Below are 16,300 nucleotides of genomic sequence, written 5' to 3'. Positions count from 1 at the left end.
CTTGCATTTTTGTGCTGAAATTTGAATAAAAAATAAATATATCAGTAGAGATAGGGCACTGTTGGGTTTAAGTTCAGACAGGTACTTTTGAGGCATGAAGTAGTACTATTAAAAAGTGCCTGTGAAAAAGCCTATGTAAATTCATAATTATACCACAGAAACCTAAATCAATCCATAATTATAATAAACAAGCCTTTCTCAATGTCTAACTCTTACAGAGGGATAGTATATAACTATCTGAAAATGTTTTCAAATTTATAAAATAATATCTTACCTTTTAAAAACAAGTTTAAGTTGTGAGTGAAAATGATCTTGCAATGTAGTTCAGGAAGTAGTAGTCAAAATGGCTGTGTTTTTCTCTCTTTTTTTATATATATTCAGGTATATAACCAATCAAATGTCAGGTAAAAAAAGTAGAAAATGAAAGTAACATTTTAATTGGTTGTCAATTCCAACACTTCAGATGTGTTTTGTGAAGTAATTTACCTCAGGGTATTTAGAGAGGTCTACAGGCTAAATGGCTAAATGGTATTCCAACCAAATTTGTGAAAATGGTAGGGATTGGTATGTAGTATGAGTTAATCTATATTTGGTGACATTGTCTCCAGGGTTTTTTCTGTAAATTACTTTCCCACCTTTTTTAATGGAGCGCTTCCCGGTGCGCGCCCCGGTACGCGAACCGGCAGCGTTACGGGAGTCCACCATTTTGTGTTTCGGTCGAATTAAGATACAAGATGGAGGGCAAATAATGTTCAGAATGGGTAGAAGGGGGCACGGTAGACGTATCTTGACCCCCTAGGTTTTCTGAGGGTGGCTGAGGAGGCCCATTTGTGCGGAAAAAAAAACATTTTTTTTTAAAATTTTGCACGGTTAGCGTCCTGTGCGCGTACCGGGTAGCGCTCCGGGGAGCGTACTTTTTTGAAAATTAGTGAAAAAAGTTAGAGTAAAATAATAATTGTGAGTGATCAGATGTAGGGTAGCTCTGAAAAGAGCTTTTGGGTCCTGTGGCTGATGTAGGTACCTAAAAGTAGGTAGCAATGCACAGTCTTAAATTGAGGATGAAAATTCTGTTCCCCTCATTTGAGAAGTGAACTCCATCTCCTCTGTAGATATCTTGCATGTAGTAACGCAAGTTATTGTTGTAGATGGAGCCCATTCCATGGTCTCTCATGTAAGCTGAAACAGACTTATTTACATGCTTCCTCGATTTCTCAATTTGTGGACAAAATTGGTTCGACCACCTCCATTTCTGTCTTTGGCATATATTTGAATATACCAAGGCAGTTTGAGGAAAAAGTGCCATCAATTGCTCAAAGGTGTCCTTTAAAAGCATTTCCAGACCTACCCCAGTCAAAGTGCCCAAGTCATTACCTCCACAGTGCACAATTAACAGGTCAGGTTTTGGCAAATGCAAAAAGGTTTTCACCAATGGTATCAATTGGTGACATTTTAATCCTCTGTGGGCAATCCACTTGATTTCCACATTTTGTAAATTGAGGTTAGGTAAATTTCTGTTATTAGCATACCTTTGAGCCCAGTAGATGTAACTATGTCCAACAATCCAGACAGAAAACATGGTGAGAGGAGGTTCTGCTGCAGTCAGATGAAGTGTGGCAATGAAATGGCACTTAAAAAAATAAGAGTTTAAAATGAAAAAACTGTGGAGTTTCTGTGTTAATGAAGCAGTAGCAGTGATTGGTGGATTTTGATTGCTGAAAACAGAAAGTTAGGGTGCATGGATGAGTTCTTTGAAAGATGTAATTTGAATGGTCAATAAAAAATCATTTTATGAAAGATTGCACTGGATATGCAGGTGTACTGAGAGTTCAGAGTTCAATTGAAACATTGTTGTGTGAACTTGCAAACATCAGAGGTCTTTCAGGAGGTGGTTGCTATGCAAAAAAGGCAGAAAGGGCAGAGGGGGGAAGGGTGTTGATTTGAAAAAAGTGAGGGAAGAGTTTTGATTGGGTGACATGAGAGATATGTGTGATGAATTACAGCTTTTCTGTGCTTTTTATGGCTGCAGACTCTGGAGTGCATACCTTTTGCTCTGCTAAAGACAAATTGGTGTGTTTCTGAGACTGTTTTGAAACTTATAAAGTATTTGCTAAGGTGAGAAAAGATTCATTTAAATTAGATAGAGAATAGTATGGTTTAGGGAGAAAATTATGAAGAAAGTTGTGTATTTAAAATGTTGCTTTGTGTCAAGTGTTTTACAAATAGATTTTGTTTCTTTGTGTTACATAGCCATGTTAAAAGTGACGCAAAAATAGTGCAAGGGTCTTACAAAAATGCTTTCATGTGTCTTAGGGTATTTTAACTCACTTCCCCATGAATGTATGAATATAATTGCTTTACAAGATGTGTTTAAAAAAGTTTTTTGAAATCAATTAGGTTTCTTGATATGTACTGCTAGAGTTTCATAGGTTGCTTGGGGCATATTTTCAAGGCTTTTGAGTTCCTTTGATGTAATTTTTCCCATTTTAATTTAAGACCTTTCCCCGTGGTGCAAGGTCCTTGTAAATATGCCCCCATCTGTGCTTGGCAAATTTAGATTTTAATTCTTTGACTAACATAGCCATGTTAAAAGTGACCCAAAAATGTTGCAACGGCCTTAAAAAAACGCTTTCATGTGTCTTAGGCCATTTTAAGTCATTTCCCCTTGAATGTAGGTATATAATTGATTTAGATGATGTGTTTAAAAACGATTTTTGAAATCAATTAGGTTTCTTGATATGTACTGCTAGAGTTTCATAGGTTGCTCGGGGCATATTTTCAAGGCTTTTGAGTTCCTTTGATGTAATTTTTCCCATTTTAATTTAAGACCTTTCCCCGTGGTGCAAGGTCCTTGTAAATATGCCCCCATCTGTGCTTGGCAAATTTAGATTTTAATTCTTTGACTAACATAGCCATGTTAAAAGTGACCCAAAAATGTTGCAAGGGCCTTAAAAAAACGCTTTCATGTGTCTTAGGCCATTTTAAGTCATTTCCCCTTGAATGTAGGTATATAATTGATTTAGATGATGTGTTTAAAAACGATTTTTGAAAACAATTAGGTTTCTTGATATGTACTGCTAGAGCTTCATAGGTTGCTTGGGGCATATTTATAAGGCCTTTGAGTCTCTCTGATGTTATTTTTCCCATTTTAATTTAAGACCTTTCCCTGTGGTGCAAGGTCCTTGTAAATACGCCCCCATCTGTGCTTGGCAAATTTAGATCTTGATTATTTGACTTACATAGCCATGTTAAAAGTGATCCAAAAATGGAGCAAGGGCTTAAAAAAAACGCTTTCATGTGTCTTAGGGCATTTTAAGTCACTTCCAGATGAATGTAGGTATATAATTGATTTAGATGATGTGTTTTAAAACGTTTTTTGACATCAATTAGGTTTCTGGATATGTAGTGCTAGAGTTTCATAGGTTGCTTGGGGCATATTTATAAGGCATTTGAGTCTCTCTGATGTTATTTTTCCCATTTTAATTTAAGACCTTTCCCCGTGGTGCAAGTTCTTTGTAAATATGCCCCCATCTGTGCTTGGCAAACTTAGATTTTAATTCTTTGACTAACATAGCCATGTTAAAAGCGACCCAAAAATGGTGCAAGGTCCTTAAAAAAACGCTTTCATGTGTCTTAGGCCATTTTAAGTCATTTCCCCTTGAATGTAGGTATATAATTGATTTAGATGATGTGTTTAAAAACGATTTTTGAAATCAATTAGGTTTCTTGATATGTAGTGCTAGAGTTTCATAGGTTGCTTGGTGTATATTTAAAAGGCATTTGAGTCCCTTTGATGTTATTTTTCCCATTTTAATTAAAGACATTTCCCCGTGGTGGAAGGTCCTTGTAAATACACCCCCATGTGTGCTTGGCAAATTTAGATTTTGATTATTTGACTTACATAGCCATGTTCCATACAGTTCTCACCTTCTGCGTAGTCTTTGATATGCTAGACTCCATCTGCACTATGAGATACCTAAGCAAAGGAAACACAGGTGATGTGATTGTGAAATGAGGAAAAGAAACTCCACATTTTTCAATTACATCACCTGTGTTTCCTAAGTTTACGAATGACATTGTGCAGATGAGGTTTAGGCCTGTCCACGGACACAGAAGAGGTCTGGCCTTTGTTCAAGAGTGAAGTGGACATGACTTACTTCATTGGTAGGCCTTCACATGTATTATCTCCTCTGTACTCTTCAACAAGCGTAAATTTCATCTGCAACCCTGAGTAGGCCTCACCTTAAACAAACCTCTGGATAGGCCACACCTTATCGTCATCCTGAATCAATCATTTAAAATGTTAGGGACAGATTTATGATAGGTGTATGCCTCTTTTGCGTCACTGTGCGTCACTTTTGTGACGCAGCGGCGGTGCAAAAGATTTGCTATGTGGCGACATATTTACAACTTGATGCATCTAGGCAGATGTGTCATGCTGTAAAGTCCCGTGCCACATGAAACCGATGCAGCAGTGATGCAAAAGATGCACCATGTTGCAAGACAGGCCTCACTTCATCTCCAACAAGATAAGAAGCTGAATCTTCTGTAAATGTCAAAATTGTTGTATACACTGCTGAACTTCTGTGTACTCTTTGATATGCTAGACTCCATCTGCACTATGAGATACCTAAGCAAAGGAAACACAGGTGATGTGATTGTGAAATGAGGAAAAGAAACTCCACATTTTTCAATTACATCACCTGTGTTTCCTAAGTTTAAGAATGAAATTGTGCAGATGAGGTTTAGGCCTGTCCACGGACACAGAAGAGGTCTGGCCTTTGTTCAAGAGTGAAGTGGACATGACTTACTTCATTGGTAGGCCTTCACATGTATTATCTCCTCTGTACTCTTCAACAAGCGTAAATTTCATCTGCAACCCTGAGTAGGCCTCACCTTAAACAAACCTCTGGATAGGCCACACCTTATCGTCATCCTGAATCAATCATTTAAAATGTTAGGGACAGATTTATGATAGGTGTATGCCTCTTTTGCGTCACTGTGCGTCACTTTTGTGACGCAGCGGCGGTGCAAAAGATTTGCTATGTGGCGACATATTTACAACTTGATGCATCTAGGAAGATGTGTCATGCTGTAAAGTCCCGTGCCACATGAAACCGATGCAGCAGTGATGCAAAAGATGCACCATGTTGCAAGACAGGCCTCACTTCATCTCCAACAAGATAAGAAGCTGAATCTTCTGTAAATGTCAAAATTGTTGTATACACTGCTGAACTTCTGTGTACTCTTTGATATGCTAGTCTCCATCTGCACTATGAGATACCTAAGCAAAGGAAACACAGGTGATGTGATTGTGAAATGGGGAAAAGAAACTCCACATTTTTCATTTACATCACCTGTGTTTCCTAAGTTTACGAATGACATTGTGCAGATGAGGTTTAGGCCTGTCCACGGACACAGAAGAGGTCTGGCCTTTGTTCAAGAGTGAAGTGGACATGACTTACTTCATTGGTAGGCCTTCACATGTATTATCTCCTCTGTACTCTTCAACAAGCGTAAATTTCATCTGCAACCCTGAGTAGGCCTCACCTTAAACAAACCTCTGGATAGGCCACACCTTATTGTCATCCTGAATCAATCATTTAAAATGTTAGGGACAGATTTATGATAGGTGTATGCCTCTTTTGCGTCACTGTGCGTCACTTTTGTGACGCAGCGGCGGTGCAAAAGATTTGCTATGTGGCGACATATTTACAACTTGATGCATCTAGGCAGATGTGTCATGCTGTAAAGTCCCGTGCCACATGAAACCGATGCAGCAGTGATGCAAAAGATGCACCATGTTGCAAGACAGGCCTCACTTCATCTCCAACAAGATAAGAAGCTGAATCTTCTGTAAATGTCAAAATTGTTGTATACACTGTTGAACTTCTGTGTACTCTTTGATATGCTAGACTCCATCTGCACTATGAGATACCTAAGCAAAGGAAACACAGGTGATGTGATTGTGAAATGAGGAAAAGAAACTCCACATTTTTCAATTACATCACCTGTGTTTCCTAAGTTTACGAATGACATTGTGCAGATGAGGTTTAGGCCTGTCCACGGACACAGAAGAGGTCTGGCCTTTGTTCAAGAGTGAAGTGGACATGACTTACTTCATTGGTAGGCCTTCACATGTATTATCTCCTCTGTACTCTTCAACAAGCGTAAATTTCATCTGCAACCCTGAGTAGGCCTCACCTTAAACAAACCTCTGGATAGGCCACACCTTATCGTCATCCTGAATCAATCATTTAAAATGTTAGGGACAGATTTATGATAGGTGTATGCCTCTTTTGCGTCACTGTGCGTCACTTTTGTGACGCAGCGGCGGTGCAAAAGATTTGCTATGTGGCGACATATTTACAACTTGATGCATCTAGGCAGATGTGTCATGCTGTAAAGTCCCGTGCCACATGAAACGGATGCAGCAGTGATGCAAAAGATGCACCATGTTGCAAGACAGGCCTCACTTCATCTCCAACAAGATAAGAAGCTGAATCTTCTGTAAATGTCAAAATTGTTGTATACACTGCTGAACTTCTGTGTACTCTTTGATATGCTAGACTCCATCTGCACTATGAGATACCTAAGCAAAGGAAACACAGGTGATGTGATTGTGAAATGAGGAAAAGAAACTCCACATTTTTCAATTACATCACCTGTGTTTCCTAAGTTTACGAATGACATTGTGCAGATGAGGTTTAGGCCTGTCCACGGACACAGAAGAGGTCTGGCCTTTGTTCAAGAGTGAAGTGGACATGACTTACTTCATTGGTAGGCCTTCACATGTATTATCTCCTCTGTACTCTTCAACAAGCGTAAATTTCATCTGCAACCCTGAGTAGGCCTCACCTTAAACAAACCTCTGGATAGGCCACACCTTATCGTCATCCTGAATCAATCATTTAAAATGTTAGGGACAGATTTATGATAGGTGTATGCCTCTTTTGCGTCACTGTGCGTCACTTTTGTGACGCAGCGGCGGTGCAAAAGATTTGCTATGTGGCGACATATTTACAACTTGATGCATCTAGGCAGATGTGTCATGCTGTAAAGTCCCGTGCCACATGAAACCGATGCAGCAGTGATGCAAAAGATGCACCATGTTGCAAGACAGGCCTCACTTCATCTCCAACAAGATAAGAAGCTGAATCTTCTGTAAATGTCAAAATTGTTGTATACACTGCTGAACTTCTGTGTACTCTTTGATATGCTAGACTCCATCTGCACTATGAGATACCTAAGCAAAGGAAACACAGGTGATGTGATTGTGAAATGAGGAAAAGAAACTCCACATTTTTCAATTACATCACCTGTGTTTCCTAAGTTTACGAATGACATTGTGCAGATGAGGTTTAGGCCTGTCCACGGACACAGAAGAGGTCTGGCCTTTGTTCAAGAGTGAAGTGGACATGACTTACTTCATTGGTAGGCCTTCACATGTATTATCTCCTCTGTACTCTTCAACAAGCGTAAATTTCATCTGCAACCCTAAGTAGGCCTCACCTTAAACAAACCTCTGGATAGGCCACACCTTATCGTCATCCTGAATCAATCATTTGAAATGTTAGGGACAGATTTATGATAGGTGTGTGCCTCTTTTGCGCCGCTGTGCGTCACTTTTGTGACGCAGCGGCGGTGCAAAAGATTTGCTATGTTGTGACATATTTACAACTTGATGCATCTAGGCAGATGTGTCATGCTGTAAAGTCCTGTGCCACACGAAACCTGCGTCAGTTTTCATATAGGTGTTTTGTTGCAGGGTATGCATTTATTTGCATGAAAGCCCTGTAAAACTAACACAGTGAAATTTAGAAGATTTCACTGAGTCAGCTTTATAGCATTGCTGAATCAAATCCTTACGCCTGTTTGAAACAGGCAGAAGGAGTGATGCACCATGCAATGTGAGGCTTCCTCCTGTGCATTGCAGTAGACATGTCGCGCTTATGACGTGATTCCTGCAATGTGCTGCTTTTGCAGCACAGATGCGTGACGCATCTGTGCTGTTTTTGCTCAATGGTGCTCCACATTATAAATGCGGCACACCATGGGTGGCAGAGCAGCGGTGCACATTAACTGGTGCATACGTGGGGATGCGCCAGTTAACATAAATCTGCCCCTTTACATTTAAGTATGAGCAGGGGACACAGAGTCGGTGAGGCTTATCCAAGGTTAAGAAGAGATGAGTCCTGTTCACTGAAAACTTGGACATAGGCCTCACCTCCTCAGCATCGCTGGACATGGCTAAATAATAGCTGCAAAATGTTACTCTTGTTAAACAATTTTACTATTATACTCTCTGAGATTTGTCTCTTACTCTGCAACATCTCATTGTTGTTCTCTTTCTTTAAAGATAACGACAACATCAACCATGAGTGATAATGAGAAATCAGTTGATCTCGACCTTATCATTGAACTTGTAATTGAAACGTCAGTGGAAGTAGATCCCTTGGATGATTTAAATCCTGAGGATGATGAAGAACATGATGAGGATGCCGATTTGTCAGAATTGTATGACATAGGGTGGGAAGCTGACCTGCTTGAGCCTATGGAACTATAAACATTTATTTTTAAAATGTACTTGAAATGAAAAGTAAAAATGTAAACCATTTCATTTAAAATTAAACACAACTTCAAAAACAGGTTATGTGTAGTGTCTTTAATGAAATAGTAAAATATGCTCATAAAATTAGATCAGATTCACATATAAAACAGCACAGGTAAAATGTAGAAGCATTCCATTTCTTTGCTACTATTTGTGATTTCTAAATTTGCTAATGCACTAAAAATGACAAGTAGTGTGTTAAATTTTTGATGACTGTTATTGATTTACTGTTTGCTAATAGTGGTTAATAACATTTTTTATTATATTTTACCACAGATTCAACTGCAGATCATTTCAAAATTAAAGAATGCCTTCGAAGGACAGAAGGCGAAAGGCTACCAAACATCAAAGACAGCAGCTTAAAAAATTATTGCAGCAGACCTCTACAATAAAAACTTGTCAAGTCACCAAGAAAGGTCCGGGTAAGATAAAGAAATCATTCATAAGAAACATTTGTAGAAAAAAAAGTAGTACTACAGAAAATGTTTTAGTCCAGAAAAAGAGAAGCAATTTAAACGGAAAGGGAAGGCCAATCAAAAATGTTACTGCTAGAGCAGGAGATAACTCTGTGCATGGTATTAGAAGGAAAAATCAGTTTAGGGAGATTCGTAGACTAATGTTCCGCATCAGGATAATTGGCAATTTGTTAAAAAATATTAAGAAAGGTCAGCAGAAAGTGGTTTTTTATAAGAGAAAAAAAAATTTGAGAAAGTTATTGATCAGGCACTTGAAATTAAGCGAAAGTTATTTATTTTGATAATCAATAGAATTAGGAAGCTAAACAAGGCAATTTATGATTTCAAAACAAATAGTAGATGGAAGAGAACAGTTCATCGTAGTAATTTTTGTGAAGTTTTTTCAGGAGAATGGATGCATAGTTCAAGTTGTGAGGCATTTTTTAATGAGGAGAGTTATTTCCAGGATAACGATTTGGTGCATGCAGTTGACACCAGTGGTCGAGCTTATGAGGTGAAAGATGGTTGTCCAGTTGAAAAAGAAAAACTTGTGACAACAGAGGCAGAAGAGGTGTTAGGTAATGAGGTTTTAGGAAGACGTCCTAAGGGACCTGTGTACACCTGGAAGTGTAGTAGTATTTGCAGTGTGCGACAGGATTCCATCAATTTGCTTTGTGATTTTGTACGGACATTTAATAAGAAAAGTTTGAAGCAGAAAATGAAGTTGTTGCAAGAATTAGATCCTTGCAGAGTGAGAGAAGTGACAGGTTTGCATGGTCATTCACTGGCTTGTCTTTCCAGGAGAGTATGCCAGAGTGTTTTTCATCATTTCAGGATGCTAGCAGTGCATCATAATAAAGTGAAGAAATTAGTTAGAATGTTGTATTATGCTAAGAGTCCAGCAGTTATGCTTAAACAATTATGCACTGCTCTTTTGCATGGTTCTGAAATAGATGTGAAGAATATTTGTGAAGAAATTGAGTTTTGTTACTTTGGAAGTAAAGAGGAGAATGTTGAAATTGACCCAGAAGAAGAGGGTAATGTGGAAGATAGTGTACAGGTTTCCAGTACAGATAATTTTCAGAAGGAAATTGCCACATTTCAGGTGAAATCAAGTGAGAGGCCTAATTTCACTTGTGTGTGTTGTCGACTCACTTATTATAAGAATCAGACTAAGTTAGTGGATTTATATGCAAAAAATGAAAGGGAAAATAATAGTGAATGGAAGGATTTCGCAACATACTTGATGGTAGAAAATTGTTTTGATTTGGGATTGGATCAACGTGTGTGTACTTATTGTTGTAACAAATTAAATCAAAACCGGATGCCTGCTAGAGCGGTTCATAATAATCTGGAATTGGTTGAGATTCCTTCTGAATTGAAGGATTTAAATACTTATGAATCTATTTTGATTCAAAGTATCTATCCCTTTCAGGCTATTGTAAGAATGGAGCCAAAGACAGGGAAATTGCCTCCATCAGATTTACAGAGAGGATTAAAGGGAAGAGTTGTTTATTTGCCTCTAGATTTGAGAAAAACATTAATACAATTGGAGTAGAAAAAGTGGAAGAGGAACCTCTGGTTATCTTAGTTAATGGGGTTCCGACAAAGAGTAAGAAAATATGGCAAGATTTAGTGGATGTTAGGAAAGTCAAAAAGGCAACATTGTATTTGAAAAAAAACAATAAGTACTATAAGAATGTATATGTTGCAGAAGAGGAAGTAAGTGAAGAAGAGGATAGCGATTTGTGTGCTGGTCAAATTGAGAAAGTAGAACCCTCTAAAAGTGAAGAAATATATGAACATTATAGTGTTCATCATTTGCATTCCAAGGAAGTCATGGGGAATGCTATTGAGTTGTTTCAAATGAAACAAGCCAAAGGGAGTCCCATTAGTGTTTGGGAGGAAAGTTTGGAAGGTCGGTGTTTCCCACAGCTATTTCCAACAGGTCAAGGAGGAAGATATGATGAGCGAACTCATCAAATTCCTGCTTCTGAATACCGGACTTTACAATTGTATGCAGAAGATCCTAGGTTTCGACGATGCATTCCCTATTTGTTTCATCTCCTGTTTGAAAGCGATCTGTCTGGACTGTCATATGCAGTGAACCACATCTTGAAAAGTGGTGTACAGCTGCAAAATATCTCGGCAAGTGACTTTATGGATAAAGTCAATGTGCAAGACAGTATTTTGGATTCTCACCTGATTAATCTCATGGCGTGTCAGCGTGGTACTAATGAGTACTGGTACCGTCGTCATGGTGATTTAAAATGTATGCTGAGGAACTTAGGAACTCCCACATGGTTCCTCACTCTCAGCTGTGCCGAGTATGGCTGGGAAGACTTACTTGAATTTCTACGAGAGGCAAATGGAAACATTGAAAATATCGAATTCAAGACACCCGGAGAACTGTGCTCTTTGGATCCAGTGAATGTATGCAGGTACTTCAATCATAGATTTGAAGCTATGATGTCTTTCATCATGAACAAGAGAAATCCACCTCTTGGAGAGGTGTTGGATTTCTTCTGGAGAAAGGAGTACCAAGCAAGAGGTGCTCCTCATATACATATGCTGCTGTGGATCAAGATCCAGAAGACTTAGTGATGAGTTTCATAGAACAGTATTCTACATGTGCTGTTCCAAACGCAAAGGAGGACAAAAGCCTAAGAGAACAAGTTCTACGCTTCCAAAGCCATCGTTGCGGAAAGTACTGTCGTCGTAAATTCAGAAACAAGGACAAGTTCTACACCAAATGTCGTTTCGCCTTTCCACGACCGGTGATTTCTAAAGGAAGAGTGAACAGTTTGATGTCTTCGCTGCGACATAATGTGATGAAGAAATCACCTAAAAACACATACAATTTGAAAAGGAACGAAGAGTCCAAGTATATCAACGACTACAACCCAGTGATTTTGTCCATGTGGAATGCTAACATGGATATACAGTTCGTGGCTGATAACTGTATGGCTGTGGCTCGGTATGTGACATCTTACATCACCAAAAAAGAAAAGACAGAATTGAAGGATATGTGGGAGGACATTTCCCATGAAAAGAGCCTCAGTAAGAAGTTGTACAGTTTCAGTCTGAAGATGTTGTCACATCGAGAAATCGGAGCTTACGAATGTTCTGACCGGTTGTCTTCAGCAAGTCTCTATGCCAAATCCAGGAGTATCGTTTGGGCGAGTCTTGGTCTTGCTGCAACGCGTAATCGAGTTCTGAAACCTGTGCGGGAAATTGAGTATTTGACGGAAAAGGAGCCAAACAGTACTGATATTTTGAAGACCAACATGTTGGATACATATTATCCAAATAGAAGCAGGCACCTCGAGAATGTTTGTCTGTATGAGGTTCTACAAAATTACATATTCAAGAGGAACATCAAAGAAGATATTGATAAAGGAGTGTATGCTGTAATTGGAAGTGAGGGATGTCTCGTCAAGCAAAGAAAATGCCACTTGGTAAACCATCAAAAATTGAGTGGCGAATCTCCTGAAAAAAAATGAGTTTTTCTATTTAGCACTTTTGCAACTTTTCAAGCCTTGGCGTGCAGAAGAGGAACTGCTTGGAGATTTCCTCTGTTACGAAGACTCTTTCAATGCCGCCAAGGAGACCATAGAATGTCCTGTTTTTCTCAAATATGTAGAAATGTTGAGTGCGGAAATCGAGCAGGAAGCAACGATTGCAGCCGAGATTGCTAGAGACAGTTCTCAGGGCAGTCAGAGTTCTGTTTCATTGAGTCAGGATCCACTAGGAGGACCAGTTATCGAAAATGAAGCTGCCACTGCCATGATTGAAGTGGAAAGAGCCATGGCACATGCTCAGGAGGATGCGGTTAACTTAGAAGTCTTGGAAAGAAAACTCAACGTTGAGCAGAGGAAAATATATGACGAAGTTACCAACCAAATTGATCATGGATTAAGTCATGAGAAGAAAGAGTGCTCATGTACGTCGTTGAAACCTGTCCGACTGTACGTGAGTGGAGAAGCGGGAACTGGAAAAAGTTTCCTCATTAAAGCAATTTCATGTTATTTGCAGAAAAGGACTGAGTCATCACTGTCTTGTGTTGTCACCGCTCCAACTGGACTGGCAGCACATAACATTAAAGGTATTACTTTGCATCGTCTACTGATGCTGCCAGTGGAGCATGATAACAAATTACAATACCACAAGTTATCTGGAGATGCTTGTTGTGAAGTTTCAAGAGTCTTGAAGAAAATGAAACTTCTTATCATTGACGAAGTAAGCATGGTTTCCAATGTCATGCTTGCCTTTGTGCATTTGAGAATGCAAGAAGTTCTCAAAACAGAGTATGATGTGTTATTTGGTGGCAAACACATCATTGTTTTCGGTGATCTTCTGCAGCTGACACCAGTGAAAGGACAACCTGTGTTCAAAATGCTCACGCATGAAGATACCAGGAAGTGCCTAGGGAGCATTGGCAACGTCAATATATGGTTAAACTTCAATTATGCTGAACTGCATGAAAATATGCGTCAGGCGAAGGATGAAGATTACAAGAATATTCTACAAAATGTTAGAATCGGAAAAGTGACCGAGCATGGGAAAGAAGCTTTACATGCACGATTACTGTCAAATTTGTATCCAGAACAAGACGTTGTGCCTGAGAATATTTTTCAGAAAATTACTGAGAAGAAATCTGGAATATGTTTGATGCCAACTCTTGCAGAATGTGCCATCTTCAACAACAAAATGTTGTATTTAGAAAACCAAGATATTGTGAAACTGGAAGCTATTGACAGAGTAGAGCATATGGGATCAACAATTATTTTGTCTGAGAATTTGAAATCAAAATTGGATTCATTAGAGAAGAGTATATCTAAAACTGCGGGTTTTGAAAAGACTCTGAATGTGTGCTTAAATTGCCGTATAATTTTAAGAAGGAATTTACATGTTGAAAGAGGTCTGGTAAATGGATCAATGGGTAATGTTGTTGATTTTGTGAAATACAGAAATAGGGATGAAATTGAATTTTTGAAAATTAAATTTGATGGCATTGACGAAGTACAGCTAATTGGTCGTTGCTCTGCTAGGTTTTTGCTTGTGAAAGACTTATATGTTCGCCGTAAGCAGTTTGCTGTTTGCTTGGCATATGCGGTCACAATCCATAAATCGCAAGGTTTAAGTGTAGACAGTGCATTGGTGAATATTGGCAGTTCTGTGTTCAAGGAGGGTATGGCATATGTGGCATTGTCACGAGTCAGAACTTTATCGGGATTGTACTTGATTGAGTGTGATGTCACAAACATTTGTGCGGATCTAGACTGTGTTAAGAAATACAATAGGTTAAGAAGAGAGTATGCGCCACATTTTCCTCAATATCCTTTGTTTGAGAAACGTGTGGTAGGCCGGAAACGAAGAAATGTGACCAATAGTAGGGAGGTTGTAGCAAAAAGACGAAAAGTCGATGAACCAGAAATTATAAGCAGAAAGGAAAAGGATTTTGTTGAAGATGTTGTTGGTTTTCAATTTGAAAACAGTTCTGGTGTCAACTGCTATGCTAATGTAGTGGTTAATGTTTTGTTTTCTCTAGAAACTTTAAAACAAGAGATTGTGGTCAATTCGGATCAGAGATTTTGCAGTTTGTTGAATTCTGTGTTAGAGAAATGTAGCACTGATAGAACAAAAATAGAAAGTGTGTCTGAAATTCGAAATCTGTTAGACAGATGTTCAGGTCAAACACAATTCTCTCAAAATATTCAGCAAGATTGTCAGAAGTTTTTAATGTATATGCTTGATGTATTGCATGATGAAGGTGTAGCTGTAGATCACCTGTTTGGGCTTTCTTATCAATGGCAGCATGACTGCGAGAACTGTAGGGTATCAAGTACTACTAGTGTAGACTCAGAAAAATTTATATATTTAACTTTGCCAGACAGTAAATCAGTGTCCTTTAATAAGCTAGTAAAAGCAGCTGATCACAACATGGAGTGTAGCCAATGTAAGTCTGAAATGTTGTCAACATTATTTATACGAACATATGGCCAGTATGTTATTTTAATGTTCCAATGATGTAGGCCTGATGGAACAAAATTGACAACTTTGATTAAAAATTTTGTGGCTTCACAGTTGTCAATATCAGGAAGGACTTTTGTAACTGCAGCAATTATATATCATGACGGTCCTTCAATAACATCAGGACATTACACAGCTTATTGAAAGTCTAGAAATGGCTGGTCATTCTACAATGATTCTGTTTTAACTTTTTTTTAAAAATTGCCTTTTGACCTTAAAAATTCTTACCTAGTGTTTTTAAAACCAAAATTTTAGGGAAGGAATCTCAGGATTTGCTCTGAGAAATTTCAAGAGGTTCTAATGGCTCCTACACAATTTGGCCTTGAGGATAAGTGTAGTACAGAGTCAAAAGTTATTTTTGAGTTTTAAATAGTTCCTGGAAAAAAAGAAGGTTTTCTTACAGAAAGTGGTGGGCACGGATTAGTTAAAGGACAACAGAGTATTTCCCAAAGCAAACGGTGTTCTTACCATAACACTTGACGTCATGGAAAAATAGCTGCACTTTGAATGAGTTCAGAAAAACTGTTTCTTTTTATAAGCTAATTCAAGCAGCCAATAAAAACATGGAGTAGAGGTAATGTAAGTCTGCAATGCTGTCTAGATTATTTGACCAAACTTTTGGTTATAATGTCATTTTAAAATTCCAACTATATAAACCTGATGAAAGTAAGTCTTCAACTTTAATTACAAATGTTGTGGCTACACAGTCGTTTATTTTAGGAAGAACATTTTTAACTGCAGCTATTATATGACATGATGGTCCTTTGACAAGATCCGCTTATTACACAGCTTATTGAAAATGTAAAAAAAGCTGCTGTTTCGTAAATGATTCCTATTTGACTACGATACAATGTTGCCTTTTTACTTAAAAATATTCTTACTTTCTGTTTTCAGAAAAGAGAATTTAGGGTAGGTAACTGGTCTATAATGATTCTAGGGGTTGATATAATTTTATCTACTGTTTTAAATTGCTTTGTGATTAAAAGTGATGTAGAGAATTAAATAATTGTAGTAGTCATAGAGGTAGTGTAAGTCTGCTTCATAGTAAGCAGTATCAGTGTCATAGGAAATGTGGAACATGAGTGAGCAAGAAGGGTAAGATATTACTAGTCCAGGATTGTGAAAGTGATCTTGAACGTTTTCTTTCTCAAAGTTGCGGAAATACAAAATGACGGGATTTGCTTAGAAGAATTCCAAGAGTTAT

This window comes from Lissotriton helveticus, chromosome 6 (assembly GCF_964261635.1).
Source record: "Lissotriton helveticus chromosome 6, aLisHel1.1, whole genome shotgun sequence".
NCBI lineage: Eukaryota > Metazoa > Chordata > Amphibia > Caudata > Salamandridae > Lissotriton > Lissotriton helveticus.
This window is presented reverse-complemented; position numbering follows the sequence as displayed.